Consider the following 4,981-nt stretch of genomic DNA (forward strand, 5'->3'; position numbering starts at 1 on the left):
GTTTCTAGTTAAGTCGGTAATTTAATGAATTTCAAAACCATCAACATGCATCAGTAACTTCCCAGAAAAAAATTGAATTAGCCAAATTAACAACATTGCACAAAAAGGTAGACAAACATAGTTTTAATGACTACAGACCAATCTATCTGCCATTATAATTTGCAAATATAATAGAACAATTATTTAGAAATAGGCTGGATATATTTGTTGAAAAACATAAACTGATCAGTGAAAGTCAGTTTGGTTTCCGTTCAAAGAGATCAGCATTAGCAATCCTGGCAGTTATTAGTATCGAAAAAAGGCCTCTGACATGACCAATCACAAGTTGATTAATAAACCTGAAAGATACGTGTTTAATTGGGTTAAGAGGTATTTGAGTGGCAGAGAACAGTAAGTGCAGCTGGGAGATGTATGCTCAAAATATATGGACATTTCTCCTGGGGTTCCCCAGGAGACAATGTTGTGCCCTAAGTTCTTCCTAATATGTATTAACAACATACACAAGATTTTTGAAATACTAAAACTACTCTACAACACAGATATGTACTTATATGCTGGGACAGGATAGAATAATTATTAAGATATTAAAGGTATATAGCCACAATAAACACAAAAGGCTTTATTTACTAACAAATTAAGTAAAAACAAAGCATAAAACACCAAAATAACAACTAATACGCCAGCAGGACATGATAATCTTTCATAAAAAACAAGTATGCAACCAAAGTGAGCTACTGACATATAAACAAATAAAAAAATCAAATAACGTGGCTATGCTCCTTTAGGAATGGATTGGAACAAATGTGTTTTACTTCAACTCATTCAATTTGAATTTATGAAACAAAAAACTATATGTAATTAAGTTTTGTTAATACACTCTTCAAAATGTTTTATTCATAAGTCATTTAACTTCCTGTCTGACACTCACAAGGACATACAGACCTGAGCCAAAACCAGCCAATGCTGCTGGATTGACGCCACAAAAGTCTTTTTCATGCAAAATTACATTTCTATTGCGTGACCCGTTGCAATCGGAGACAGAAAAAAAAATAATGACACCAAAAAATGTATTATTTACCATTCATGATCACAAATCAGGATGACTAAACTGAGGAATTATGAGTACAATGATGATCTAGCATCACAAGATAGCCCAGGAGACCTTTATGTGGTTTAACCCTGCACAATGCCTGGATCTGCCCATATCGTTTCATATTAGATTAGTTCTGTCACTACTATTTCTTGAAGAAAAATTTTATTTAAAATAACCAGGACAATGCTTGGGCTGGATCTATGTTTAAGCCTATGGGTAATATTTTTGCAGCCATTGGTTGAACATTCATTTTACCTAAACTGCTTTAAAACAGGGCCATTGTGCATTAATCCATTTGCAATTCTTTTAAAAGTTCATTTTGGAGATTCCTAAAAAAAAAATGTTGTCACCTTTAGCCGTTTGTAGGAAAGGAGATAAGTTAAAAGAAAAATCTTACTGTTTAGTCTTTATTTGTTTTTCCTGGTTTTTCTTGATTGAAGTTAGCATTAGCAATGCAATCGAGCTAGCTGAGACAGGCAATTAGAAAAGCTGCAGTATAAACTCCCATGGATGCTTGCTTCAAAAATCCTAAAACTGTTTACGATTCTTTTATATATGTTTGTTTTGGAGTAGTTTTTTTTATCAATTTTATTTTAGTTTATTGAGATCTGGTAAACATTTTGCCATGTTTGGTAATTACTGAGACTAGTTGTAGAGAAAATTCACTCGAGCAATAAGTCATTTTCTGCTACTGTTTGTAGGATGACAAAGATGTATGTGTAAAAGATAATCTAGAGACAAATAGAAACTACTCACTACTGGGGTTTGTTTTAAAGAGCATGGCTTTAATTTTCACTATTGTCTTTGAACCCACCTAATGGGGCTCTCCTTTGGGAAGTATCATGCCTCATGGCTTCAAATATTCAAGTTACTGATGTTATCTAGGAACCAGGTAAATAATCGGGGGTTAAAGAGAGAGTTACAGCCTTTTCTCATTTATCCACAGCATTTTCCAAACCATTAGCTCTGTCATGCGTCCTGTACTTTTCATGTCTGCTGGCTGGTTTTCTGCGCTCTGCTAAGTGATTTCTCCATGCAGGATGCTGCTCATCGATTGTACTCCACTGGGTGTTAGTTAACTCTCTGCCAGGTTTTAATTGCTTCTCTTGACTGTCAAAGCAGCACTTGGTTCTTAAGGGAAAAGAACAAAGTTTCTGATTGTTATTTTATAAGCTCCTTGGCTGATTTTAAAACGTGCATGGTGGCACCTCATAGGATATTTAGCCGTTACAAACCTCAGTCATACCATCTATGAATTGCCTCATTTGTATGCCGAAATCATCTTGTCAGACTTGGATATAGTATAAATTAAGCAGTCATGTATCAGTGTTGTAGATTGAGGAGAAAGTGTCATTAAATGTGGTTTTGCTTGTAACCTAAAAGGTCTACGTATAACTTAAATAAGGCTTTCAGGTGTATTCTAGAGTTTCCCATTCCCATATTTCTAAAATTTCAAAGGGTGTAATACTATTTTTTTTTCTACAGAACAATATGCTAAAACATTTTTGTGTTTCCTGAACATTAGAAAAAACCTGAAGTATTATGTTCACGAAGAGGTTGAAATGCCATGATTTAGGTTTTTTGTTTGTTTGTTTTGGACTTTCCGGACTTGTTTAGAACCAGTTCTGTCATCTCTCAGCCACGGAAACCCTCCAATTGGCCCAGTCCACTTCTCAGTCACCAGTCATCAGCCCAGACCAGTTCCACCTGCTGTCACTAATCAGTTCTGACTCTGCTCACCTGTTCCCCAGCCTTCATATACCTGCCTGCCCCACTCACTGCCACTCACTGCCAGATCGTCTCATCACCTCACTTGCGCTCTGCTGCCGTGATACTGTCAGTTCTCGTGTGCTCAGTCTGCATCAGTTCAAGTCTGGTTCTGCCAGCAACTCGTGGTCTGTCAGCATAGAGAATTTCCAATAAACCATTTTATCGTAGCTCTGTTTTTGGCTGAATTTTGGGTTCACCAGCAGCATTTGTTACATAAAATCGTTCATTGAAAGCAGCAGTGAAGCAGTTCTTTTAAATGAAACTAAATTAGCTTCTTTTTAGGTTTATCCATTTCACAGATTTCATTAGGACAGAAAGAAGCAATTCCATTGTCAGGTTTCTGTAAAGACCCTCCCGTACCCAAGGCCCATCAAAACTATAAAATGCACCTCTAGAAGGTATGGAAGCACCATCTTTATTGCAATGCTGCAAAATAACTGTAACAATAACTAACAATAACTACTACATTTGTGGTAATTATAAATTACCACAAATGTAACTACAACTGCAACTGTAATCCTCTGCCTTATTTCTTTTTGTATTCTATTTTTTTATTTCTTCTACTTACCTTCTTCCTATGATTACATGTACCGACGTGACATGTGAATTTCTCCAATGTGAGATCAATAAAGCCTATCTTAAATCTCTTATTAGGTGCAACTTGCGTGTACAGCAGACCTCCTTTAACACTCATGTGGGAAAGAAAATTAAAATAAAAAATCACACACCTAAAACGTAATATCAATTTATCTGAGTAATGAAATTATTACACGAGTTTTATTGCTCACATGTGAAAAGTGTATTGGAGCAGACTCCAATGTGGATGAAAAGGGTTCCCTACTTCATTCTTGATCTTTAATTGCTCAAACTGAGGGGGTGGATGAAAGAAGAGAAACAGGAATTTCTTATTGTTTATACCTTTTTTTTATTTTAAGTAACACAACTTTTGCATGACATTGCAAATGAAGAAAGCAAAGGCTCCAGCATGCGTACAAGCCCATCATTTATTGGTTTGGAAAACAAATCTGTGAGTCAATGACGTTAACGCAGAGATTGGGACCTATGTGTTGTTGTCCATGTCACAAAGGCATTTCTATTTAAAAGATAAAATTGTGAAAGATGTAATTTCTCTGCTGGAGAATAGTGACTGTGAATGGCCATCTTTGACTCTAGAATACTAAACAGCATTCTTTCATAATGAAGATCACCCAATTATTAAATATGTCTTGGCTTTCATAGAATTCTAACTTATCAATTTTGAGACAGCTATTATGATTTGGCTAAGCCGTATGTGATAACATGGCTTTGCAAGCTTCTGATAAGGTTAATTCATGATATTTGATTTAATTGGTGGCACACCTCTAAACGACTTTTTAGGAAACACCTCAAACACGGCAATTCATTTTGCTCCATGGTGGAAGTGTCCAATAAAACATCTGTATATCTGTCAGAGAATTGTAGACCAACTCAGATCTGGTTCATCTTTAAGTTGAATTTCTAGATGGCTGAAGGCTTCACATTAATCTGTTTCAACAATCACAAGCAAGTGCTAACGTCATGGGAATGTGCAGTACAAATGTATTTTGGTGCAAAATAGCCTTATCAAGCCCAGAACAAAAGCAAAAGACCTTGTTGTGATGCTGGCTGATGACGGCGAGACATATTTATTATTCACAGTCAGTCCTTCTCCAACACGGGCTGAAAGGCCATTAAAAAGCCAGATTACACTTCGTAAAATGCACTCAGGGATATAGAACTTAATTATTAGAGACATTTCATTGTTTCAGATGGAGGAGGAAAGGGTAAGCTTGCAAGCTCACAGAACACCATGTAAGCTACGAAGTACAACATCAGGTTCCTGTTTGTGAAAGGATGCCTAAAACAAGAAATGTTTGAATCACTGTCAGACAGGGAGAAAAAAAAGATTATGTCCTTTTTTATAGTGTATTTAAAAAGTAATGTATGAGCAAGCTATGTCATAATAATGATTGAGATTATTTGTTTATTATTACCATACTACCAGAATGGGCTTCCATATATAATATAGATTTTCATCATTTCTAATAATATACATGTTGTTTGTGCAGTTATTATCTCAAACACTTCACCATTGAATTA

This window comes from Fundulus heteroclitus, chromosome 10 (assembly GCF_011125445.2).
Source record: "Fundulus heteroclitus isolate FHET01 chromosome 10, MU-UCD_Fhet_4.1, whole genome shotgun sequence".
In the NCBI taxonomy this organism is placed as follows: domain Eukaryota; kingdom Metazoa; phylum Chordata; class Actinopteri; order Cyprinodontiformes; family Fundulidae; genus Fundulus; species Fundulus heteroclitus.